Raw genomic sequence first — 27,657 nt, 5'->3', positions numbered from 1 at the left:
AACAACCCCCCCCCACACACACACACAAATTCACTCCCTCAGGTAAAAGCAGACTCACTTTCATAATTTTATAGGCAAATTTGAAATACAAGCAGCAACATTTAGATGTGCTGCTTCTTTACTCATGCTTAATTATAACCTCCGCCTTATTCGATGTAATTGTGCCTGGAGTTCTGTATCTGTACCTTTCCAATAATATTCACCATCTACTACTAATTTTTAAAAAAGACATATTGGCCAGGAGCGGTGGCTTACACCTGTAATCCCAACACTTTGGGAGGCCAACGCAGGCGGATCACGAGGTCAGGAGATAGAGACCATACTGGCTAACACGGTGAAACCCTGTTTCTACTAAAAATACAAAAAAAATGGCCGGGCATGGTAGCGGGCGCCTGTAGTCCCAGCTACTTGGGAGGCTGAGGCAAGAGAACGGCGTGAACCTGGGAGGTGGAGCTTGCAATGCAGTGAGCCGAGATCACCCCATTGCACTCCAGCCTGGGCGACAGAGCGAGACTCCGTCTCAAAAAAATAAAAAAAAGAAATAAGACATATTAACAAGTGTTGGTTTCCAGTGACTCAGGTTTTCACATTTCAACCTGTAAGTTATGATGATAGCAATGTTAATTGTTTTCTCAGGCAATGTATTGGAACGTTTATAAATACTGGTTCATTTAAAAGGCCCTGGGAAGGTAAGAGATATATTTTCTTGGCTTCAACCATGACCAGCCTTGCCCACAGCAAGTGCTCATTAAATGTTTGTTTATTGAATGACTTGACTAAATAAACTTTTCCTTGATTTTTAACATTTGTGGCTGATTTCACTATGTTAACCTTCAGCAACTTGTAAGGTGTAGATGTAGTAAGTTCTTATTAATAATTGAGCTTATAAGAAGTGGCATAACTTAACATTGAATAAATCTTATGATAAAGACTTACTGGTTATTATTTTGCTGGTTTGGTGTTGTTTGTATTTTGGCTAATTGAAACACATACAGTTGAAAGAAATACACTGCTTTAAAATACTAAAAAAAAAAAAAAGTGGCTGGGTGCAATGGCATGTAATCCCAGCACTTTGGCACTTTGGGAGGCTGAGATGGGCAGATCACCTGAGGTCAGGAGTTAGAGACCAGCTTGGCCAACATGGTGAAACCCTGTCTCTACTAAAAATACAAAAATGTGCTGGGCATGGTGACAGGCACCTGTAATCCCAGCTACTCAGGAGCCTGAGGCAGAAGAATTGCATGAACCCAGGAGGCGGAGGTTGCAGTGAGCAGAGATCGGGCCATTACACTCCAGCCTGGGCAACAAAAAAACTCCGTCTCAAAAAGAAAAAAACAAAAACAAAAAAATGTTTTTCAGTAATTTACAATGACTTTTCCTCTCTTTTTTTTTTTTTTTTGAAACAGGGTCTCACTCTCGTTGCCCAGGCTAGAGTACAGTGGCGTGCTCTTGGCTCACTGCATCATCTCTCAGGCTCAGGTGATTCTCCCATCTCAGCTTCCTGGGTAGCTGGGGCTACAGGCACATGCCACCCTGCCCAGCTAATTTTTTGTATTTTTAGTAGAGACAGGGTCTCACTATGTTTCCCAGGCCGGTCTCAAACTCCTGGGCTCAAGCAATCTTCCCACCTCGGCCTCCCTAAGTGTTTGGATGATAGGCGTCAGCCACCATGCCCGGTCTTTCCTATTCTTTCTACCCCTAAATTACATAATAATATTTAATTTTTTTAATTTATTTTTTTGAGATAGTGTCTCACTTTGTTGCCCAGGCTGGAGTGCAGTGGTGCGATTTCGGCTCACTGGAACCTCTGCCTTCCAGGTTCAAGCGATTTTCCCACCTCAGCCTCCTGAGTAGCCGGGATTACAGGCATGCGCCACCACGCCCGGCTAATTTTTTGTCTTTAGTAGAGACGGGGTTTCACCATGTTGGTCAGGCTGGTCTCAAACTCCTGACCTCAGGTGATCCACCCGCCTCAGCCTCCCAAAGTGTAATTTTTACTTTCAAGTTGTAAGAGTTGCCTTTTTTCCCTTCTGCATGCAAATCCCTTATCATATATATTATTTGCAGAAAATTGCTTCCCATCTTTTTAATAAATGGTGCTGGAATAATGAGAAATTGACGTGCAAAGAAATAAAGCCCTTAATAAAGTTTTAAGTTTTTGTTTTGTTTGTTTTTTTGAGACAGAGTCCCACTCTGTCATCCAGGCTGGAGTGCAGTGGCATGATCTGGCTCGCTGCAACCTCCACCTCCTGGGTTAAAGCGATTCTCCTGTGCTAGCCTCCTGAGTAGCTGGGATTACAGGCACGTGACACTGCTCCCGGCTAATTTTTCTATTTCTTAAAAATAGAATTAGCCGGGCACGGTGGTGCACGCCTGTAATCCCACCTACTTGGGAGGCTGAGGCTGGAGAATTGCTTGAACCTAGGAGGAGGAGGTTGCAGTGAGCTGAAATGGCACCCCTGCATTCCAGCCTGGGTGACAGAATGAGACTCTGGAAAAAAGAAAAAAGTATCCAAATCAAACCCTTTAACAATTCAATAATAAGCAGACAATCCAACTGAGTAACAGGCTAAAGATCTGAATAGATGTTTCTCCAAAGAAGATATACAAAAATTGACAACAAACCCAGGAAAAGATGTGCAACATCATTAGTCATCACGGAAATGCAAACCAAAACCACAGTGAGATACCACTTCATACACGCTAGATTGGCTATAATTTTTTTTAAAGGACATAATAACAAGTGTTGGTGAAGATGTGCAGAAACTGAAACCTTCATACATTGTTGGCAAGAATGTAAAATTGTGCCGTTACGTTGGAAAAGTTTAGCAGTTCTTCAAAATGTTAAACATGGAATTACCATATGACCCAGCAATTCCACTTTTAAGTATATACCCAAAAGAAATGAAAACATTATGTCCACACAAATCTTATACATGAATGTTTGTAGCAGTATTATTTACAATAGCCAAAATGTGGAAACAACGCCAGTATCAATCACCTGGTGAATATATAACACTGGACTACCATTTGGTGATAGAAAGAAATGAATTTCCAGTGACAGATGTCACATGTGTATGAATACTGAAAATATGCTAAGTGAAAGAAGCCGGTCACAAAAGACCACACAGATTTCATTTATATGAAGTGTCCAGAAAAGGAAATGTATAGAGATGGCAAATCGATGAGTGGTTGCCAGGGGCTGGGGAGTTTGTGGGGAAAAGTCGGGAGTGACTGCTAACAGATTCAGGATTTCTTTTAGGGGTGATTAAAATGTTCTAAAAGTAGATAGCGCGATGTCTGCAGATCTGCTTCAATTTACTTAAAAACTACTTATTGTAAACTTTAAATGCATGAAATGTGTAATAATGTAATCTCAATAAGGGGAAGTAGTCACTCTCCAATTTGAAACAGACAAAAATCAAGATTCACAAAAGCTAACTTCAAGTCACTTTTTTTTTTTTGGAGACAGAGTCTCGCTCTGTCCCCCAGGCTGGAGTGCAGTGGCATGATCTCTGCTTACTGCAACCTCCACCTCCCGGGTTTAAGCGATTCTTGTGCCTCAGCCTCCTGGGTAGGTGGGATTATAGGCACGTGCCACCACGCCTGGCTAATTTTTCTATTTTTAGTATAGATGGGGTTTCACCATGTTGTTCAGGCTGGTCTCAAACTCCTGACCTTAAGTGATCCACCCTCCTCAGCCTCCCAAAGTGCTGGGATTACAGGCGTGAGTCACCGTCACCCAGCCAAAGTCACCTGTTTTTATAGTCGTTAGCCTAAATGCATATTTAAAATGCTTGACAAGTATAATAGAAAGTTCTTCGAAAGGTCAGCTCTTGCCTCCAACTCCCCTTCCCCTTTTCTAAACTGGCAACACACTAGTGTTCAGGGAAAACCAGAAAAATTGAGTCGTTTTTTAATGAGAAGTATTTGTCTGGGAAGATTTAGGAAACTCACTTTTAGTAGAAAATTAATCAGCAAAATCCTGTAAGCATTGTTGATGGGGTTTTCCTCCACATCACACATGCCCACACAAACCTGGGGACCTGGCAACAACTAACAAGCCAGCCTGTTACACAGATAAACAAACATTCAAGGAAGGAAAACTAGCTGTTCCTCGGGGTGATAATCTAGAGATGGCTTCAGGACTTCTGGAGGCTCGCATCTTTTTTTATCTTCAGCCTCCCAAGAAATAACTGAAGAGCATTTTACACGAAATCACCTAATTATGGTCTCCAGGCTCATTGCCTCTCGCAGGGCCTTGCTTCCTCAGACAGATGCTCAACAACAGGACCCAAGTAGAGTGTGAGAAGGACTGGCCAGATCCTGCAGAAGCCTCTGAGATAACCCCTTCCCCTTTAAGGAAACCTAGCCTCGGGCAGCCTGGAGCTGGTCCTCATTCCAGGCCCGAAGTCCCTCGCCTATCCCCTTCACGTAAGGAAGGCTGGCTGACTTTCATCAGCCGTCAACAGTGAGCTCTTTACAATTTGGTCTACCTGTAAATGGCTTTCTATATACTAAGGGTAAAAGTCAGCAAATCCGTAAACAAATTCAGCCAAGATCATATATATTTACAAGTGCAAATTACAAGTACAAATTCCTGACTGCCTGACACAACCCCAGCACTATGGAAAGCTGGTACACAGGGCTATCTACACCTCCCTGGAATCTCCAACTGAGAGAAGGAACCAGAGGGGATACATGTGAGGATACACCCCCATCCACCCCAATGCTCGCCCTCTGCCATTCTCAAAATCCTGGTGACACTGTTCACTACGTCATTTGCTGTGTGCTACCTGCCAGGCATTATGTCAGTGGTTCTATATGCATTCTTCCATTCTAGTCTGGCAACAAATGTGAGTGTTACTCTTCTCAATCGACAGAAAACCACCACCTTAGTCTGTTCAAGCTGCCTTAACACTATAAACTGGTGGCTTATAAATAACAGAAATTTATCTCTCACAGTTCTGGAGGCTGGCAAGTCCAAGATCAAGGCCCCAGCAGGTTCAGTGTCGACAGTCACTTTCCAGTTGACAGATGGTGGCTTCTAACTGTGTTCTTACGTAGAAGGGGCCAATGAGCTCTCTTGGGCCTCTTAGGAGGGCACTAATCCCATTCATGAGGGCTCTACTTTGATGACCTAATTGCCTCCCAAAAGGCCCCACTTCCCAATACCACCACCTTGAGGGTTAGGATTTCAACACATGAATTAGGGGGCACATAAACATTTGACCATAGTAAACACGTTCAGTGAAAATAAATAACTCATCCAAGGCTACACAGCCAGCACACATGGTAGAACTATGATGGGACATCACATCCTTGAAGCCAAATCACAGAAGACAGGAGGTGCCAATCCTGAGACTGTACTGTCCGCAGGAAGCTCACGTTCCAGGACAATGCTAGAAGTCCAGAGCTTTCCCTTGTGAAAAGAGAGGCTCCAGCCGGGCGTGGTGGCTTACGCCTGTAATCCCAGCACTCTGGGAGGCCGAGGTCGGCCGATCACTTGAGGTCAGGAGTTTTGAGACCAGCCTGGTCAACATGGTGAAACCCCGTCTCTACTAAAAATACAAAAAAAACTAGCTGGGCATGGTAACACGTGCCTGTAATCCCAGCTACTCGGGAGGCTAAGGCAGGATAATCACTTGAACCCGGGAGGTGGACGTTGCCGTGAGCTAGGATCGTGCCACTGCACTGCAGCCTGGGTGGCAGAGCAAAACTCCATCTCAAAACAAACAAAGAGGCCAGGCGCTGTGGTTCACGTCTGTAATCCCAGCACTTCGGGAGGCTGAGGCGAGCGGATCACAATGTCAGGAGATAGAGACCATCCTGGCTAACACAGTGAAACCCCATCTCTATGAAAAATACAAAAAAATTAGCCAGGTGTCATGGCGGGCGCCTGTAGTCCCAGCTACTCGAGAGGCTGAGGCAGGAGAATAGCGTGAACCCGCAGTCGGAGCTTGCAATGAGCTGAGATCTCGCCACTACACTCCAGCCTGGGCGACAGAGCAAGAAACTGTCTCAAAAAAGAAAAAAAAAAAAGTTAGAGAGGTTCCATCTATCCTTAAGACGGATCCCCCCAAAGCCATCCTGGATGACCTGTCTAGTGAGTTCCCACACATTTGAAGGAAACTTCCCCCAGAGCTAGGAAAGGTTTGGCTGGAAAAAGGTTGGCTCAGGAAGCTCTCAGCATACACACACTGTGTGTGCCAGCATCACTTTGCCATGTGACAGGGGGGCACAGTTCACACCAAACAACGCACACCAGTGGTACTGCGCCTCTAAGGACAGCCAGGTCCGGAGCTTACAGACAATCAAGGGTGGAAGCTGGGAAGCTGCCGTCAAAAGAAAAGGCAGTAGAACAGCTCTCAGAAAAGCTCTCTGCACCAAACCCCTGAAGCACTCACCTTCACTCAACAGCTTCAGCAGGAGTGCCCTGGGCATGTCAGCATTTTATTTAAGCCATCTCTTGTCCTTTGTCCCTGCCTGGCAACTGGCTGGAGGAGCCTAATTTCCCAGTGCTCCTTACTACTGTCCTGAAGCCTAGCTTTACAGCCGTATATCCACTTTTATCATTGGCCATTTAGTATGTGCAGTTACCTGATAAACTGATAGAAGCAGATAATCCTACAAAGGCAAGAATGGTCTAACGGATTTGAAGCCAGCCAGCTCTGGATCCTACCATACTCTGTACTTTTGGTATAATTCATATGAGTTCATCACTAAACAAAATGCCTGTAATATAGTTGGCTCCAGGGAGGATACAAATGATGACAAGTGTCCACCCTCTAGAGGTGGAGAGAAAAGATACATAAAACTGGTCCGGCGCGGTGGCTCAGGCCTGTAACCCCAGCACTTTGGGAGGCTGAGGTGGGCAGATCACCTGAAGTCAGGAGTTTTGAGACCAGCCTGGCCAACATGGTGAAACCCTTCCGAAAAATAAAAATACAAAAAAAATTAGCTGGATGTGGTGGCAGGCACCTGTAATCCCAGCTACTCAGGAGCCTGAGGCAGGAGAATGGCTTGAACCTTGGAGGTAGAGGTTGCAGTGAGCTGAGATTTTGCCACTGAACTCCAGGCTGGGCAACAGAGCAAGACTCCATCTCAAAAAAAAAAAAAAAAAAAAAAGCCAACAGTCAAGCAAAATGAGACCTAATATCATATGCAGGTTTCATGTTTCATATGCGTCTCTTCTGTACTTAACTAGACCGATTTGTTGGTTGTTGGAAACTTTCTGCATGCTGCTTCCTTTTCTGCCCCATCCCCAGAAAAAGAGAACATTTTCACATCAATAGGAGGCACTCAGTGATGCCGGGGGAACACAGAGATTCAACGCCATTGACAATTGGGATCTCAAGTGCAACTCCAGCCAGTGATTCTTCAGAACACATCACTTGCAACTTATATTTGAACATCAGACAACACAGGGAATAATAGAGGTGTGTGTACAACACTCTGAGGGCCGAGAGGACAAAGGGATCATACTGGCCGGCTAGGAAAGTTCCACAGAGAAGATGAAAACCAGTTCAGGCTGTCCACAGACTCTAGGAGCAGGAACACAATTTTCACACTGTGGTAAGAGATGCTCGAGGTTTACTTTCCCAGGAATATCTTCCGCATCAGCCTGACACAGTCCTGGTGCCCTAAATTTCAAGGTTTGAGTTAGTTCATTGATTTAGGTGCTAATTCAAAAAGTAGTTTTAAATATAAATATGTTTCTGCAGCAGGAAAAAAAATAGTTTAACCTTGTATTTTTCACGTAAGTGATGTATAGACCCATTTTAAAGAAAAAAAAAAAAAAACTCACCAGATCCCCACCCTACATCCAGAGATCTCATTTGAGTAACATTTAAGAAAATAAAATGATTTTATTGTTCTTTCAGCTGTAAAGTATTGCTATGAAAGAAGTCTTCTTTGTAACTGTTTTTTAAGACAGGGTCTCTGTCACCTAGGCTGGAGTGCAATGGCACAATCATGGCTCACTGCAGCCTTGACCTCCCAGGCTCAAGCAATCCTCCCACCTCAGCCTCCCAAGTAGCTGGAACCACAGGTGCATGCCACCATGCCTGGCTAATTTTTAAATTTTTTGTAGAGACCGGGTCTCGTTATGCTGCCAGAGCTGGTCTCGAACTCCTGAGCTCAAGCGATGTGCCCACCTTGGCCTCTGGAAGTGCTGTGATTACAGCCATGAGCCACTGCACTCAGCCAGTAAAGTAAGATTACTGTAACAAACACAATTTTAAAAATCTTATGCATCTCTAAAGACTCAGAAACCCTTGTTTGAGAAACAGAACTTTAACCTGTTTAACAGTCTCTCTGGATTTAATATCCAGCCCTTGGCACAGGGCTTGGCACGTAGCAGCATTTCACTAAACTTTTTCTGAGCAGATGAATTCTATCTGGGGAAAGGAGCTGGGTAAAGTCCAGGGTTTAAAACACTGCTGAGGTGGGTGAGCCCAAGACCTAGGCACTAAACTGTGACCCTAGGTAGGTGGATATTTCACACACACACACACACGGGAGTATCAAACAGGAATCTGATGAGACAATAAAGTCACTTAAGATGAGCTAACTCTGCCAGCAGTTACCTCCAAGAAACCAGCTGACGTAGACTCTCAAGCCTACCCCACCTCATGGGTCTATGCCTGGAGTAGTGCATTTATTTTTTACCTTTCTGTCACAGTACCTGGGAGGTGTCAGAGAGGGTCACGTGTAAGCATGGTCCAATGGAGAATACCAGGATCTGAAGTCTGCCGGCTCTGGATCCTGCTGTTCCCGAGTCTGTGTCCTTGTGCATGATTCTTAAATTCCAACCTGCAGCCTCCACATGAGCAAAGCGGAACAAATCGCTATTGCAGTGTGGCTGGGCGGGGGGGTTACAGCGAGAATGTATGGAAAAGCCCTGGCACATCGCTGGAGCTTAATAAAGCCAGTTACCTGACAGAGGCTGGAACATGGCACCTGTTACCCACAGCCATGAAGAAAGGACAGAGGCAGGGTGGGGAAAAGGCTTCGCTGCTCAGGGATCAACATATAACACCGTCTTTTGAAAGGGGTGGGAGCAGACAGAGTGAGGAAGGAAAAAAGGTAGAGGCGCCTTCGTGAGCGAGGTATGTGTATTTTGTGGCTGAGTAAAAAAACAAGGAAGGGGATTTACAATATGTTCATGTAAGGCTCTGGGCAGAATTTAAAGTCACTCTATCGGCTCAGCCAAATGAGAAGATCCTCTTTCTGACAAATCCCAACAGAAGACATGTCAGTGAGCTAAAAGTATCTTGGTATCTTCTTCCATCTGGGCTGCTATCACAAAATATCATAGACTGGGTAGCTTATGAACAGTAGAAATGTATTTCTCACAGTTCTGGGGCCAGGAAGGCCAAGATCAAGGTACTGGCAGTACCTGGTGAGAGGCCATTCACAGATGGCGGTCTTCTGCCTGTGTCCTCTCATGGCAGAGGGGATAAGGAGTCTTTCTCAGGCCTCGTTCATAATGGCACTCATCCCATTCATGAGAGCTCTACCCCCCAACCTAAGTGCTTCCCAAAAGCCCCACCTCCTGATACCCTCTCAACCTTCAGGGTTAGGATTTCAACAAATGGATTTTAGGGAGACGGAAACATTCAGCCCATTGCACTTGGCAAAAGAAAGAAAGGGCGGCTGGGCACAGTGGTGCACACCTGTAATCCTAGCACTTTGGGAGGCCGAGGAGGGCAGATTACAAGGTCAGGAGTTCGAGACCAGCCTGGCCAACATGGTGAAATCCCGTCTCTACTAAAAATACAAAAATTAGGTGGGCATGGTGGCAGGTGCCTGTAATCCCAGCTACTCAGGGGACTGAGTCAGGAGAATCACTTGAACCCGGGAGGCGGAGGTTGCAGTGAGCCGAAATCATGCTATTGTACTCCAGCCTCGGTGACTGGGTGAGACCCCATCGAAGAAAAAAGGAAAGAAGGAAAGAAGGAAGGAAAGAAAGAGAGAGAGAGAGAGAGAGAGAGAGAGAGAGAGAGAGAGAGGGAGGGAGGGAGGGAGGGAGGGAGGGAAGAAGGAAAGGAAGGAAGGAAGGAAGGAAGGAAGGAAGGAAGGAAGGAAGGAAGGAAGGAAGGGCGGGCAGGACTGGGACAAGATTGAGAAAATGAGGTAATGAACTCCAGAATAACTGTCTAGCACTTGAGCAACCCTTTGGTTCCCCTTCTGGGGCATTTCCCTCATGTAGCATTGGGCTGAGGGTATAGCTATACTTATGACATTATCTTTCAACTCTTCAGGTCACACCAGCTCACCCCAAACTTAATTTTAGACTATAGAAAAACCAGAATAAAATGAAGTCAGGACACACCCTAATTATAACCGTGTTATTATAAGTGTCCATGCAGACAGGGGTCTGGAAGCTTGGAAAAGCAAAATATACTTGGTATGTACTGAGTGGTGGGACTGAGAATTTTCCTTTTAAACATTTTTTTAAATAATTCTGATCTTATTAGTGCAATACATAAAAGCTGGGAAGGGAAAAAACATCAAGAACAGCCCTATCTCCTTGATGTCACTCATCCCACAGCAGGAAAATCTGGACTGAGACCACTGTTGAAATCCTACACCCCACCGTGCCAGGCTTCCAGTCCATTCAAGAGTAGGCCAGATGCAGCTACAGCTGTGGCCAGAGCTTAGGGGAATGAAAGGCTGAAGACTAAATTTACTTTAGTCAAAACTGCAGTGCAAATTCCACTCACACAGAGCACCCTTAAAACGCAACGTGCTGGCTGAGCGCGGTGGCTCACGCCTGTAACCCCACCGCTTTGGGAGCTGAGGTGAGTGGATCACTTGTGGTCAGGAGTTCAAGACCAGCCTGGCCAACATGGCGAAACCCTCTCTACTAAAAATACTGGAAAAAAAAAAATGGTGGCGCATGCCTGTAATCCCAGCTACTCGGGAGGGTGAAGCAGAATTGCTTGAACCTGGGAGGCGGAGGTTACAGTGAGCCAAGATTATACCATTGCACTCCAGCCTGGCAACAAGAGCAAAACTCCATCTCAAAATTAATCAATTAATTAATTAAGTGCTGATTATCAGACTAAACCCAGGAATTTCTGTACAACTTCATGTTAACAAATGCCTAAGCCAATTTTCTTCTACCTAGTCTGAAATTTTTAGTAACTGTAGCACACACACACATACACACACAATCCCTGCTGAGAAATTAAACAGTCCCCAGTATAAGAAAAATAGAATAAGAGCCTACACAAGGTGATTTATACTTTAAGAGAGACTTAGACATAGCTGATCACTACATTTATTCCACTGGAAAATCTCATTATACTCGTGGAAATTTATTAGCCACCTATTAAGTTTTCTGTCTGTTTTGAGACAAAGTCTCGCTGTGTCACCCAGGCTGGAGTGCAATGGTGATCTCAGCTCATTGTAACCTCCGCCTCCCAGGTTCATGTGATTCTGGTGCCTCAGCCCTCCTGAGTAGCTGGGACTACAAGTGTGCACCTCCACATGTGGCTAATTTTTGTTTTTTTGTAGAGACAGGGTTTCACTATGTTGCCCAGGCTGGTCTTGAACTCCTGGGGTCAAGCAATCCGCCCACTTTGGCCTCCCAAAGTGCTGAGATTACAGGCATGAGCCACTGCACCCAGCCAGGTTTTTGTGTTTTAATGCAAACCACGATCGATGGCGGGCTAAGCAGTAACGTGGGGACAGTATGGTCTCAAGGATTGCTGCTATCTATGGTCTTCACCAAGACGTGACTCTGCCAAAGCCTACACAAACAACCCTCACAAGGGTAAGGGTGAAAGGTCCTGGTCAGTGGATACAAGTTTAATAGTTTCAAGATTATCTAAAAAAAATTCTTTCTTGGAGAAATAAGCCAAGACGGGAAAAAGAAAAGCTTAGTTTTTATCTGCTTCCCTCTAGAAAACCCCTCCCTTGCCCTCTCCATTGCTCCTCCCACACCACACTTTGTTCACACCGGTTTCAGCACCCACGCTGTAGCACTGCCTGGGTCTGCACACCTGTCTCCACTGTCAGGCTGTGAGCTCCTTAAGATACTAGGTCGAGCTGGGCACCATGGCACACACCTGTAATCCCAGCACTGGGAGGCTGAGGCAGGAGGACTGCTGGAGCCCAGAAGTTCAAAACCAGCCTTAGCAACATAGTGAGACCCCCCTTCTCTCTACAAAAAAAAATACAAAAAAATTAGCCAGGTGTGGTGGTGCACACCTGTAGACCTAGCTGCTCGGGAGAATGAGGTGGGAGGATCACTTGAGTCCAGGATGTCGAGGCTGCAGTGAGCTGTGGTCTAGGCCCACTACACCTATGTACCCCAAACTCAGGCATAGCCTGGCACACAGTAGATGCCCTACCTGCCCTATTGTTCTTGGATCATCTTGGTTTAAACTGGTTATCCCAGTCTAATTATCAGTGCTCTCTTTCACTCTCAGAAGTGCCCTGTGTGTACAATAAATCTTTTAATCACCCTATCAGTAAACAGTAAATACATCTTGCTCTTGGTTTATGAGTCTTGTTTTTAAGATCATGTTCCTCCCGTGACCTGCTGTGGTTATTTGCTGGTCAGCAGAGCAACAGGTACATTAAGGAGATGGGTAGGTAGACCCTGAGGAGAAGGTAATCCAGAAATTAGTTTTGTTAAGAGTTTGGGGCCAGGCACAGTGTTTCATGCCTGTAATCCCAGCACTCTGGGAGGCTGAGGCGGGAGAAATGCTTGAGCCCTAGGAGTTCAAGGCCAGCCTGGGCAACATAACGCGAGACATCTCTACAAAAAATTTAAAAAAAATTAGCCAGGCATGGAGGCGCACACCTGTGGTCACAGCTACTCAGGAGGCTGAGGCGGAAGGACTGTCAGAGCCTGGGAGGTTGAAGCTGCAGTGAGCTGTGATCGCACTACTATAGTCCAGTCTGGGCAACAAAGTGAGACCCTGTCTATATTTAAAAAAAAAAAAAAAAAAAAAAAAAAAAGGCATGACCGGTAGGTAGGTAGCTTGGATTTGTCACAGCAGATTAGCAGATTTCCTAATTATCTCATTAACCCTTTGATAACAGTATCAGTCTTGCCTCTCCTTGGCTCCACTGAGTACACTGGCATGGTCTGGGCACAGGGAGAAGCTGGCAATGGCTAGAATGTATTGGGAGCAGTGGGGAAGGCTCTGCTGGGATTGACAGTGTTGGTGAGTGTTCACCATTCCAACCTGGACCTCCCTGCCTCAGTGGCTCAGTACCCTGCCTACAATGTCTCCACCTCTCCAGTGCCCTTAGAAATGGAAAAACTGGCCAGGCGCGGTGGCTCACGCCTGTCATCCCAGCACTCTCGGAGGCAGAAGAGGGCGGATCACCTGAGATCAGGAGTTCAAGACCAGCTTGACCAACATGGAAAAACCCCGTCTCTACTAAAAATACAAAATTAGCCAGGCGTGTTGGCGCATGCCTGTAATCCCAGCACTAAGGGAGGCTGAGGCAGGAGAATCACTTGAATCCAGGAGGCTGAGATGGCAGTGAGCCGAGATCGCACCATTGCACTCCAGCCTGGGCCACAGAGTGAGACTTTGTCTCAAAAGAAAAAATAACTGGAAAAACCCCTGAGCTTTGCTTATACTCCTCCAGGATGAGAGGGAGCAGCAAGAATGAGAGAAGGTGAGGATGGAGCTGGAGCCAATTAAGGCACTCAGCTCAGGGTTCTGGTTGATATGGTGCGGCAAGTGGCATGTTAATACGGTTGCCAGATGCACTGACAGCATCGGAATTATCCAAGTGGATGCCATTTGTCCTGGGGTCTGGCCATTTTACAGCGTATTAAGGATAGGAGACTAGGACCACAAGTCTCCACAGGTCCTTCTCTGCTTCTAATTGCCACAGACAGGGCCATGCAAAGGCGGCCAAGAGGGAGGGGAGTTACTGTTACTCCACCTGTCTGGCCTGTTTCCTCTGGTTCCAGAGAAACTCCTCCTTGGATTTAGGGGCCCACAGGGACTTCCCAACTCTCGCCGCTCATTAAGCCCGTTTGATTTAAAAGGATAAGATTAAATACACAGCCCACAGCCAAGATTCCAGATGTTAAGCCAGCCTTCCCTTTGTGGTTGGGGTCCCCTGCTAAGTAGTACTAGTAATTAACATCTAAAGCCGGGTTCTGAGGGGCTGGAAGGGGTGGGAATCAGGGAAGAAGGGGCCCTGGCTCTTGGCCCGGCTCGGCTGTTTTTATTAGTCCACGATCTGAGCCATTCATTTGGTTTCTTCATTTTTCCCTACCGGGAACTGACCCTCTACCAAACCTGTCCCTTGTGAGCAAGCTGTGAAAATCAAAGGGGGTTAACAGAGTTATTCTGCAAAAGCATTAAAAAGCCCCCACAGAACGGCGCTGTCCCATACCGTACACACTCGCCACATGCTGCTATTTAAACCTAATTAAAATGAAACATTCAATTCTTGGGTCATGTGCGTCACATTTCGCACATGGCTAGCGGCTGCCGTATTGGCCACCTCACAGAAAGAACACTGCCATCACCAAGTTCTATTGGACAGCGCTGCTCCACAGCTTCTCTTGGATTTCTCTCCACAAAAAAAATCACAGAAAAAACGACCCCAGCCTTGTCAATGCTCAGGAGGGCAATGCTTCTTATGTATTTTTTGTTTGGGGGGGGGGTTGCTTTTGTTTTTGGAGGGGGACAGTGTCTCGCTCAGTCGCTCAGGCTGGACTACAGTGACATGATCTGGGTTCGCTGCAACTTCTGCCTCCCGGGTTCAAGCGATTCTCCTGCGTCAATCTCCCGAGTAGCTGAGATTACAAGGTGTGCACTACCACACCCGGCTAATTTTTGTATATTTAGTAGAGATGGGGTTTCACCATGTTGGCCAAGTTGGTCTCGAACTCCTGACCTCAAAAGATCTGCCCACCTCGGCCTCCCAAAGTGTTGGGATTACAAGCATGAGCCACTGCACCCGGCCCCCGTGCGTCTTAATGCCTCCAAGAACAGCAGTCCCTTACCTGGACACAGTAAGGCCACCACCAGGCCCTCTTCCAAATTCTAGAAGCAAAGTGGCACCATTTTTCTTCCCGACACTTAAACGAAGTGTTGGCGAGTAAAGGGCTTTTCCCCCATGGCTCCCACTGCCTTTCTACTCAGATGGCCCTTTCAGACCGAATCTATTATTTACACAGTCCTACTTTTAAGAGAATGCATTTCAAACATTTCCTCAACAGGAGTGTAAGGTCTGTGCAAAGCCAGGGTCCAGGACAACCAATCACTTCCCCCCGCTGGCCTGACAGGCCTTTCTGAACAGCACCAGAAAATGGCCAACTTGAACTATTTAACAAAACAAAAGGACACAGTCCTCCCCCGGCCAAGTGTTAAAAGCATTCCAAAAGAAAAGGCCGAAACAGAAGCTCCTCCCCTCCAATCTGTTCCTCATCTGTCCAAGGATTTACTGGCTCTCGCACTAAATTAATCAATTGCCAAAAGAGAGCTAAAACCACAGCTCCAATGTAAATACTTCTTGGTAACGATCCCTCAGCGTGACACTTCAGATTTCAAGTGGCTGGGTGGCCTTCCAAACGCCTCATTAAATGGCAACTTTATAGCATTAAGAGGAAAAGGCTCTGGGATTTTCTGTACAAATGTATAAATCAATCTTTTCAAAGACAAACAATAGAACAACCCGAAAAATGTACATGATAGGGGACGGGGCTCAAGGAGGAGTGTCGAGAAGCTGAGGAAGGAGAAACTGACGCCGACAGAGGTTGGTCTAAAGTTTTTCGTGGCTCCGGGCACGAGGGTATCTTGACTGGGAACATTTCCATTCCATCCAACATGCGTTTTTCCATTACCGAACGGGACCATTCTCCCGATGGTGAGATCCCATGCCCTGTATCATCCCAGACTGACTTCCTATCCCTCACAGCATTTATCATAAAGATTTCCAACTCACAGGCAGTTAAAATCCGTCAAGCTTACGAACTTCTCTCAGGGAATGATTTAGTGTTAAGAAAAACTACATCCTCAACAGTTGGTTATTGATTACCCTCTGTGTTTAAGACATAGTAAGGGTTAGAAAAGCACATTCTCCTCTCTCCCTCAAATCATTTCACATGCCTTGTAGAGTATAAACCACCTAATTAACAGCTAAGCCTACAAAGACACCACTGCCTCACAAATCGAGTATATAGCCCTGACCAATCCAATCCCCTTTTCTTTTTAGAAAAGCTTTCATGGGGCCAGGTGCAGTGGCTCACACCTGTAATCCCAGCACTTTGGGAGCCCAAGGCAGGCAGATGACCTGAGGTCAAGGGTTTGAGACCAGCCTGGCCAATATGGTAAAACCCCATCTCTACTACAAATACAAAAATTAAGCCAAGCATGGTGGCGTGCCTGTAATCCCAGCTACTCAGGAGGCTGAGGCAGGAGAATTACTTGAACTCGGTAGGCAGAAGTTGCAGTGAGCTGAGATCACAGCACTGCACTCCGGCCTGGGCAACAGAGGGAGGGAAAGAAGGGAAGGAAGGAAGCAGAAGAGAGAAGTGAATAGGGAAAGAAGAGAAAAGGAAAAAGGAAGGAAGGAAGGAAAGAAGGGAGGAAAGAAAGAAGGGAGGACAGACGGCAGGCAGGTAGGCAGGCAGGCAAAGCTTCTATGGGCAATATCTGTGCCATTCAAATTCCACTGCTGTAAATGGCCCAAAACAGCTGCACCCCTGGAACCCAGGCTCGAAAAACAGGGTTGTATCCCTTTGATATGCCCAAATGCCCACTGTGTGTTGGAAGTTAACAATGCTGAAAAACTCCCACTCCCTCCGACTCTTGCCACTCTTCAACGAAGCAGCCTTTCAAAGCTATGTGTGACTGTCCCTCCCATAAACCAATCCATTTTATTTTTCCTTTAGAAAAAGTTTCCCCCCCCCCCCCCACATAAAAAACTGCTGACTGAAAGCAAAGCGTAGGACAGTTTTGAGACACAGTGCATGCACAGGCAACCCTCAGCATTTGGGCATGTGTCATTCTTGACACTGTCCCCCCAACTGGCAGTTCTCAGTACAGCTATGCAAATTTTGCAGATTCCTGTGGAAAAATCACCCCCATTGTTCCAACAGAACAACGGACAATTGATCATCAGGACAGTGAGAGGGAAGCAGACTCTGCAGATCTCAGGAATGGCACTTCTCTGCTGTAAAAATGGTTCCTATTGGAAAAGCTGCCACCCTCCTAGCCCTCCTCCATCCTCAATACTGCTCTCTCCATCTCAGAAAGCAAAATGAAACAAAATCAAGCCTGTGGATGAAAGTGCACACCGCTCTCAGGCTCCGAATGTGGTCTCTCCACTGACACCCGAAGTCCTCCCAGAGAGGGTGTCCCAGGATGCCGACAGTGCTCCAGGCATTTCTGAAGCAAGAGTCACTTTCCTAACACACTTCCCACTCTGTCACTGCCTCTCCATTCACACTACATATCGATTTTGTGTGTGTGTAAAATCTGCTTTTCCCCTAGAGCCTACCAAGTGTGTACTTAAAAATATCCACTACATTGTAGAATTTTCAGAACTCATCGAAGTGGTCAATACACAGAAATCGACGGTAAGAATGAGCCCAGCCCATAGCAAACACCGAGGAAGCAAGCACACAAGGAATAGGCCAGTCCAAGTATGCACATGGCACAGCCTGGCACTGGTTCTTGCACCCAGGCAGCATTCAAGAGGTAAGTACAGAGGCCGGGCATGGTGGATCATGCCTGCAATTCCAGCACTTCGGGAGGCTGAGGCGGGCGAATCACCTGAGGTCAGGACCAGCCTGGCCAATGTGGTGAAACCCCGTCTCTACCAAAAATACAAAAAATTAGCTGGGTGTGGTAGCGGGTGCCTGTAATCCCAGCTACTCAGGAGGCTGAGGCACAAGAATTGCTTGAACCCGGGAAGCAGAGGTTGCAGTGAGTCAAGATCATGCCACTGCATTCCACCCTGGGCGACAAAGTAATACTCAGTCTCAAAAAAAAAAAAAAAAAAAAAAAGAGAGAGAGAGAGACAAATGCAGAATCTACCTGATGCAGAAGTGCCTCTGGGCTCTACCTGTAATAGTCATTGGGTCCTCCCATAAGACCTCAATTCCACCCTGGGCCATGGCTGAGGGCCCACGCATCTCAGCATCCTTCACAAAAGCAGTTTCTGTCAGGGAGTTTCCTGGTCCTTTGCCAAGCCACTGTTCTCAGAAGGGTGGAAGGGCAAAGGGAGGCATTTCTCCAGTGGGCAGAACCTCATCAGAGAGGAGAGAAGAAGGGAGTCTGGGCAGCAAGCTCAGCAAGCTGGGAGGAAGGAGGAGTGGCAGGGAAGGAAGGGGTCCAGGGGAGGCACATAAAACAACTTGGCACTAGAAAACTCAGCCAAAGCTTGGAGTCACTACCAGCCTGAGAGTTCACCCAATGCAGCAACATGCTTTAATGTATTGTTAATTGTGGAAGATATGCACTGATCTGTTTTTTCAGTGTGTTAATGAAACTATATAGATAATGGCTGGGCACAGTGGCTCATGCCTGTAACCCCAGCACTTTGGGAGGCCAACACGGGCGGATGACCTGAGGTCAGGAGTTACAGACCAGCCTGGCCAACATGGTAAAACCCCGTCTCTACTAAAATTACAAAATTAGCCGGGTGTGGTGGTGGGTGCCTGTAATCCCAGCTGCTTGGGAGGCTGAGGCAGGAGAATCACTTGAACCCAGGAGGTAGAGGCTGCAGTGAGTCACTGCACTCCAGCTTAGGAAAAAAGAGAAATTACAAAAAAAAAAAAAAAAAAAAACCTCAAAAACAACATACAAAAAAAAAAAAAAAACAAAAACAAACTATACAGATAATGCTTAATCTCCTCCCTAATTCTACTCTCTTTTCCCAAGATAATTGCTGTTTTCTGGTTTTCATGTCAACCTTTTGGACACAGCATTGATCTACTGTTATATTCATATAGAAAAAAAAACATCACTTGACTTAATGGCCACATAGTGTACTTATGCTATACTGTGCTGCTCTTTCCTTAGTGATAATGTTTTATTACTTTTCTTTTTTTACACTTGTGGCTGATGAGGGAGAGACATTTTAGAGATCATTACATCTATATAAAAAAATGCACTTCCTTCTTTAAAATTGCCACATAGTGTTCTGTAATGTGGACTTACATATTTTATTCATTCATTCTTTTGATAAATGTTTAGTTTTCATTTGTCCCCATTTCAAACACTTCTGGAGTGAATATGTGTTCAGATGCAAGTATTTCTTTAGAACACAATTCTAGAAGTACAATTTCTGAGTCAAAGAATATGTACAATTTTAACAGATGACAAAACACCTTTGACATGTCTCACTCTCACTGACGGTATGCAAAGACCCAAACTCTACCCTGCTTGATTCCATCATTCTTAAGTTTTTACCTAAGCCTAACCTTAATCCTAACATTGTCTAAACTGGATGGTAAAGATTAAAAAAAAAAAAAAAAAATCCCACTGCTTTGATTGGCGTTTCTCTGATTACCTAGCAGCTCAAGCATTTTTTTTTTTTTCTTTTTTGCCATTTACACTTTTTCTTCTGGAAGTTGCCATTTCATACACTCCACACATTTTTCTTCTGGGTATTTTACTCATTAATTTACACATTTTTACGTATTCACTTCATCATCTATTCTGTTTTGTACGTTTCTCTTTGTCTATCAGTTTTTTAAAATTTTACTTATGGCATCGTCCCACAAACAAAATGGTAGCTTCCTATTAACGATATAGTGGCAGGCCAGGGACAGTGGCTCACACCTATAATCCCAGCACTTTGGGAGGCTGAGGCGGGTGGATCATTTGAGGCCAAGAGTTTGAGACCAGCCTGTTCAACATGGCAAAACCCTCTCTCTATTAAAAATTAAAAAATTAGCCGGGAGTGGTGGTGGATGGCAAAACCCCATCTGTACTAAAAACACAAAAATTAGCCAGGAATGGTGGTGGGCACTTGTAGTCCCAGTTACTCGAGAGCCTGCGGCAGGACAATCACTTGAACCTGGGAGGCAGAGGTTGCAGTGAGCCGAGACCACACCATTGCACTCCGGCCTGGGTGACAGAGCGAGACTCCGCTTCAAAACAACAACAACAAAAACACAATACAGTAGCATCCAAATTGTTGTCAACAGTAGAATCCTTTCTGGAGTGCAGTGGAATCCCAAACAGCAGACAACAGCAGACCTGCCCTGGCTGAGGCTGAATGGGCATCCTAGGGTCTCACCAATTCTTCTATCTTGATTCCAGAGTGTTTCTCGGAGCCTCTAAGAGCAGAATTTGAAACCACAGATTCAGTCCAACTCCCTCATGTAACAAATGAAGAAATCTAGGATAAAAGCTACCAGAGGGATAAGCCTAAAGCCTAACAGAAACAAGATTGGCCAGACCTAAGGTCTCTGTTCTGTGTCTGAGAACCCAACCCAGGATGTATGTATGTATGTATGTACGCATGCATGCATGCAGTTATTTTTGAAACGGAGTGCTGCTCTGTCACCCAGGCTGGAGTGCAATGGAGCAATCTCAGCTCACTGCTACCTCAGCCTCCTGGGTTCAAGCGATTCTCCGGCCTCAGTCTCCTGAGCAGTTGGGATTACAGGCACCTGCTACCACACCCAGCTAATTTTTGTATTTTTAGTAGAGATGGGGTTTCACCATGTTGGCCATGCTGGACTCAAGCTCCTGACCTCAGGTGATCCGCCCTCCTTGGCCTCCCAAAGTGCTGTGATAACAGGCATGAGCCACCGTGCCCAGCCTTAACACAGGATTTGAATTATAGAGAATAGGGCCAGGTACTGCGGCTCACGCCTGTAATCTCAGCACTTTGGGAGGTGAGGCAGGCAGATCGGTTGAATGAAACCTCGCCTCTACTACAAATACAAAAATTAGCCCCACGTGGTGGCAGGCACCTATAATCCCAGCTAGTCAGGAGGCTGAGGAATGAGAGGCAGAAGTTGCAATAAGCCGAGATTGCGCCACTGCACTCCAGCCTGGGCGACAGAGTGAGAATCTGTCTCAAAATAAATAAATAAATAAAAATAAAAAAATAAAAATTTATAGAGGGTAGATTTATTCCAATTTGATCTGAAAACTTAATTCAGCAACTTAGCATCTGATTCATGTACTTTTCTTTCAAAGAAAAAGTAGCATGCTGGCCAGGCACGGTAGCTCATGCCTGTAGTCCCAGCACCCTGGGAGGCCGAGGCAGGCAGATCACCTGAGGTCAGGAGTTCGAAAACAGCCTGGCCAACATGGTGAAACCCCATCTCTACTAAAAATACAAAAATTAAACCGGCCTGGTGGTGCACGCCTGTAATCCCAGCTACTCAGGAGACTGAGGCAGGAGAATCACTTGAACCTAGGAGGCAGAGGCTAAAGTGAGCTGAGATTGTGCCACTGCACTCCAGCCTGGGCAACAGAGCAAGATTCTGTCTCAAAAAAAAAAAAAAAAAAAAAAAAAGAAAAGAAAAGAAAAAAAAAGTAGCATGCTGATAAACTCATAATTTCACTCAAAACTCATTTTAATGAATATTTATCGTCACTAGTTATTAATGCATTAACTTCCTGTCTCTCCCCATCACAATATAAGCTCCCTGAGAGCAGAGAATTCTTATCTGTCCTTCTTTCTTATGCCCCCTGGACTTTTTTTGGGGGGGAGGGGGATGGAGTCTGGCTCTGTCACCCACCTGTAATCCCAGCACTCTGGGAGGCCAAGGTGGGTACATCACTTGAGGTCAGGAGTTCAAGACCAGCCTGGTCAACATGGAGAAACCCCGTCTCTACTAAAAAGTACCAAAGGAATTAGCTAGGCATGGTGGCTCATGCCTGAAGTCCCAGCTACTCGGGAGGCTGAGGCAGGAGAATAACTTAAACCTCGGAGGCGGAGGTTGCAGTGAGCTGAGATTGCGCCACTTCACTCCAGCCTGGGTGACAGAGTGAGACGCCATCTCAAAAAAAAAAAATATATATATATATCTATATAGATATAGATATATACATACACACACACACATACATACATACATGCCTGGGCATGTTGGCTCGCGCCTGTAATTCCAGCACTCTGGGTGGCCGAGGTAGGTGGATCACCTAAGGTCAGGAGTTTGAGACCAGCCTGGCCAACATGGTGAAACCCCGTCTCTACTAAATACAATAAAATTAGCCAGGCATGGTAGCATGGGTCTGTAGTGCCAGCTACTTGGGAGGCTGGGGCAGGAGAATAGCTTGAATCCAAGAGGTAGAGGTTGCAGTGAGCTGAGATCATACCATTGCACTCCAGCCTAGGCAACAAGAGAGAAACTCCATCTCAAAAAAAAAAAAAAAAAATATATATATATATATATACACACACACACACACACACACATACATATAGAAATGGGATGAGACAAGTCAGTGTTATTAAAAATACATTCCTGGGAGACTATAATTTACAAAGCAAGTCAAATCCAATCATAATGGCAACTATTAGATGTAGGTCTTAGAACTCCTAGACCACAGAGAAAAAGATTTATGAAGAGCTTTCAGTTAAATGCCAACCTGCTGATCAGAGATCCCAGTTCTAAACTATAGCCAGAAAGCTTCCTTTCAGCTGGGCATGGTGGCGCATGCCCGTAATCCCAGCACTTTGGGAGGCCTAGGTGGGTGGATCATGAGGTCAGGAGTTCGAGACCAGCCTGGCCAATGTGGTAAAACCCCGTCTCTACTAAAAATACAAAAATTAGCCACGCATGGTGGCAGGTGCCTGTAATCCCAGCTACTTGGGAGGCTGAGGCTGGGGAATCGCTTGAACCTGGGAGGTGGAGGTTGCAGTGCACCAAGATTGTGCCATTGCACTCTAGCCTGGGTGACGAGAGCGAGACTTTGTCTCAAAAAAAAAAAAAAAAAAAAAAAGCAAGCTACGTTTCTACTCTTGTGTGTGAGGTTATAAGAGCTCATGTTTACCCGACTTGGCTGCCAGGATATTTACAGCTTCCATTTGGCCCCCTCGAAATCAAAAAGAATGTGTTCCGGCCCAGGCCCACCACTCCAGGGAACAATAACTATTTCATACATTGGTATTTAGTTACAGAGCTATGAATGCCCAATAGCCAATCAAAATAGGGTTCCTGCAGATCAGATTTTGATCTCTGCAAATGAGGACAAAAGCTAAAGCCAACTCTGGACAAGCAAGAGAGAGAAAACATTCTGTTCATAGAATTTTGAACATCCTACTTTTCTCCATTCATAGAGAGGGCTATTGAAGCAGTGATGGAATGCCGTATACACAGCAGAATGTTGAGACAGGGGCAGTCCACGTGGCATGGAATCTTGCTGTGTTCTCAAAGATTTAAATAATAATTTAATCATCTGTGTCTTTAAATTAGCCAAATTTGAAAAATCTTAATGGATTTCCATATACAGCATAAACCAACATGTCCATCATTGCTCTGGTCTTTTTTTTTTTTTGAGACGGAGTCTCGCTCTGTCGCCCAAGCTGGAGTGCAGTGGCCGGATCTCAGCTCACTGCAAGCTCCGCCTCCCGGGTTCACGCTATTCTCCTGCCTCAGCCTCCCGAGTAGCTGGGACTACAGGCGCCCGCCACCATGCCCGGCTAGTTTTTTGTATTTTTACTAGAGACGGGGTTTCACCGTGTTAGCCAGGATGGTCTTGATCTCCTGACCTCGTGATCCGCCTGTCTCGGCCTCCCAAAGTGCTGGGATTACAGGCTTGAGCCACCGCGCCCGGCCTGCTCTGGTCTTTTAAAGGCAAGTATTGCTGAGAACACTGTAAGTAGTTTAGCAGAGCCAAAATCAGATCTAAGTGATTAAATCACAGATTAGTTTGGTCAGTGAAGGCACTTTTTTTTTCAATTACAGAAAGAAAACATTTTTTCCTTTATCTAACAAAGATCCTGAAGATAATGAGAAGAAAACATTTTAAAATCTGCCTTGAAAGGGAAAAAATTTTCTTCTAAGAAGAAAACATCTTAAAATCTGCCTTGGAAGGGAAAAAATTCTCCAATCCTTATACAGCTCTGAAGGCTGCTGCACAGGAAAGAAAAAGGAAGGACAAGACAATTGAAATGTAAGCATGAAACACCTACCAGTGGACAAACTGAGTTTACCTCTTGCTGAAACCGATCTGACCATTCATAAGAATGCTAGATGCTCTGCAAATCCTGCTAAGAGGAGACTCAGGAAACAGCTATCAGAGTAACTTACAGTTATTCTCAATCTTAGCCTTTATTCTCTAAAAAAAACAGAGTGTGTGACAACTTGCTGGGGTTATACTGAGAGAAATGTCCATTCTTAACATCCATTTAAGCATTCCGCCACTGACAGGAATTAGAATACAAATGGGTGGCCGCCCCCAGTGAATGACCGTATCAATGTCCTGGTCCGACTGCTGATCCACCTACATTGTCGGACAGTGCCGTGTCTATACAGCCAATCAGTTAATGGAGGAAGGGTAGATAATAACAGATGTTTAAACACTGGGTTAGCCATTTTCTAACAAATTGGAAAATGAGCCGAGGTCATGTGACCACCAAGAAAAGAGAATGTGAGCATGTACATGTCCATGCTCTTCTTCAAGTATCCTTCATTCGTGGTCCCTCTAAGCGACAGGCCCAGACACTTCACAGCAAGCTATGCCATTCATGGTCTTGGGACTGTCTATGTTCTTCTGAAGTTCAGAAAAAGAGAATAGTGCTTTTAAAGACACATTCTAGTAAAACAGGCTGGTTGATGGGAGCACTGGGAAGGGATGGATCCAGTTGTTTGGGACCAAGAAGAAAGCCCCTGGGGAAGGCACGGAGCAGAGGGCATCTCCAGTGGATGAAGTGGCCCAGGACAGTGCTCCCAGGCTTGCTCTGCCGTCTGTCACACATTTCAGTTACCACCAACCACAAGCAGTCTGAGCATGTGAGGTGCTAGGGTGCTTGTTGAGCTTATCAATTAGAGTCATGGTATTTTTCTCCTTGTCTCAAAAAATCAAATGCAAACCACTTCAGATCTCTGCACTCTGATTTATCCACTAAAATACTAGTACTAGAGCTAATTAATATAGAGTTGTAAGATATTTTCATAAACAAAAATAGTCCAGGCATGGTGGCTCACACCTGTATCCCAGCACTTTGGGAGGCCGAAGTGGCTGGATCACCTCAAGTCAGGAGTTCGAGACTAGCCTGGCCAATATGGTGAAACCCCATCTCTACTAAACATACAAAATTAGCTGGGTGCGATGGTGTGCACCTGTAATCCCAGCTACTTGGGAGGGTGAGGCAGAATCACTTGAACCCGGGAGGCAGAGGTTGCAGTGAGCCAAGATTGTGCCACTGCATTCCAGCCTGGACAACAAGAGCAAAATTCCATCTCAAAATAAATAAATAAATAAATATGTAAATACATAAATACATAAATAAACCTTTCAGCAAAGTTTCTCAAGCAAATTTCTGTGAAGCAATTTTCCTTTTGACCTGCATTAGGGATACCAGGCGCGACCTTACCGGAAGTGACATGAGGACAATGAACAAAGCACAGCATTTTAAAGCAAATTATGAAAGAGAAAAGATTGACCTTCTGGGCTGGGCATGGTGGCTCATGCCTGTAATCCTAGAACTTTGAGAGGCCGAGGGAGGCAGATAACTTAAGCTCAGGAGTTCAAGTCCAGCCTGGGCAACGTAGCGAGTTCCCATCTCTACCAAAAATCCAAAAAAATAAAATATGAGCTCGCCATGGTGGTATGTGCCTGTGGTCCCAGCTGCTTGGGAGGCTGAAGTGGGAGAATTGCTTGAGCCCGGTAGACCAAGGTTGCAGTAAGCCGAGACTGCATCACTGCACTCCAGCCTGGGTGACAGAGTGAGAACCCATCTCAAAAAAAAAAAAAAAAAAAAAAAAAAAAAATCGACTTTCTGATAAAGCACTAATGAATCTAAACTGTAAACTGTTAATAATCCTATGCTACTCATAAGAGAAGTTTTAACACAGCTGAAATTTTAAAATGCAGTAATGCTATCCTAGAGTAACAATCATCATTCACCAGAAGTTTAAACTAGGCCGGACACATGGAATAACTCATTGAATCCTCACAACTTCCCATGAGTAGATATTACTAATATCCCCATTTTATAGAGAAATCTGAGGCACAGATAGTTTCCAAAGCCATGCAAATGTGAAAATGCTGGAACCTGGGCAGTCTCAGAACCCAGTGGTCTGACAAGCTGCACAGACACTGAAACTTTTTAAGAAGTGAATTTGAGGCCATACCTGGTCACCACCCGAACTGGGGCTCCATTGCTTTCATCTTTATGTGCCTTGGCACATAGCTCGACTCCAGAGTCAATGCCCTGTGTTACGTTATGCTCAGGGGAATTTGGGTAATTGTGGATGACAGTGTAGTTACAGAGTTTATAATTCAAAATAGTATTGAAGACCTGCAGATGGTGGATTACATTTAATTATTAAGACCAACCTCCAAACAATTAGAATAGGAGGATGCTGCAAGATTGCTGGAAACAAAAATCCAAATTCAGGCCAGGTATGGTGGCTCACGCCTGTAATCCCAGCACTTTGGGAGGCCGAGGCAGGTGGATCACTTGAGGTCAGGAGTTCGAGACCAGCCTGACTAACAAAGACACAAAAATTAGCCAGGCATGATGGCACACGCCTGTAATACCAGGTACTTGAGAGGCTGACGCAGGAGAGTCACTTGAACCCAGGAGGCAGAGGTTGCAATGAGTTGAAATCACGCCACTGCACTCCAACCTGGGCAACAGAGTGAGACTATTGCCAGAAAAAAAAAAAAAAAAAAAAATTCAAATTCAAATTCAAAGATCAATAGCATTCCTTTACACTAGCAATAACCAAATAGAGAATGCAATACTAAGAAAAACACTGGCTGGTATAGTAACCAAAACTAGAAAGTACATAGGCACAAGTCTTAAGAGAAACTTTAGTAAGAAATCATAAAACTTTATTAAAGGATACAAAAGAAGATTTGGATTAATGAGGTGATAAACCTTATTTATGGAGAGAAGACAATGTTTTAAGGATGTCAGTATTTCCCAATTAGTAACTTCAGTGAAATTCTAATAAGTTTCTCAACAAGAATTTTTAGGAAACTTGAAAAATATTTTAATGTTTACATGGGAGGAACTGAGAATAAGACAACTGTGAAAAAGGAGTATGAAAAGGATGGACTCATTATATCAAATATTAAAACACATCAGATAACTATAGTAATTAACATAACATTGATGCAGGAATAGACAGATTATCAGAAGGAAATAACCATAACACTGACCTATGTATTTTTAGGGACTATGTATGTGAGGCAAGACCATGTTAATCACTGCACTGGATTTTTAATCCATTTGGGGTGTGTGCGTGTGTGTGTGTGTATATATAATCCCAAATGGATTATATATTTAAATATATGTTAAATTTACATATTTATAAATATATTTTAAATATATATTAAATGTATACATAAACATATATTTAAAATGTGTGTGTGTGTGTGTGTGTGTGTGTGTGTATATTTTTTGAACAGGGTCTCACTCTGTCACCTAGGCTGGAGTGCAGTGGCCTGATCTCGGCTCACTGCAACCTCCGCCTCCCAGGTTCAAGTGATTCTCCCACCTCAGCCTCCTGAGTAGCCA

At 45.0% G+C, this 27,657-nt stretch overlaps 2 protein-coding genes across 6 annotated transcripts in view; both read right to left on the bottom strand.

The window, feature by feature from the left end:
• Nucleotides 1-16,906, bottom strand: part of SUB1 (SUB1 regulator of transcription) — a 731,929-nt gene extending 715,023 nt beyond the window's left edge. Inside the window, exon 1 of one of the 3 annotated variants that reach the window (XM_050793866.1) lies at nucleotides 16,903-16,906. The gene's annotated coding sequence lies outside the window, so the exon portion shown is untranslated. Of the gene's footprint in view, nucleotides 1-9,520; nucleotides 9,525-16,693; nucleotides 16,698-16,902 lie in introns of those variants that run through there. The other 2 variants (XM_050793876.1, XM_050793885.1) reach the window with 2 other exon arrangements.
• The window catches only part of PDZD2 (PDZ domain containing 2), a 480,171-nt gene that overhangs the window by 207,772 nt on the left and 244,742 nt on the right, over nucleotides 1-27,657 (bottom strand). The window lies entirely within an intron of this gene.

The sequence above is a fragment of the Macaca thibetana genome, chromosome 6, assembly GCF_024542745.1.
Source record: "Macaca thibetana thibetana isolate TM-01 chromosome 6, ASM2454274v1, whole genome shotgun sequence".
In the NCBI taxonomy this organism is placed as follows: Eukaryota; Metazoa; Chordata; class Mammalia; order Primates; family Cercopithecidae; genus Macaca; species Macaca thibetana.
The sequence above is the reverse complement of the archived record's forward strand: the minus strand, read 5'-3'. Positions and strand labels throughout refer to the sequence as shown.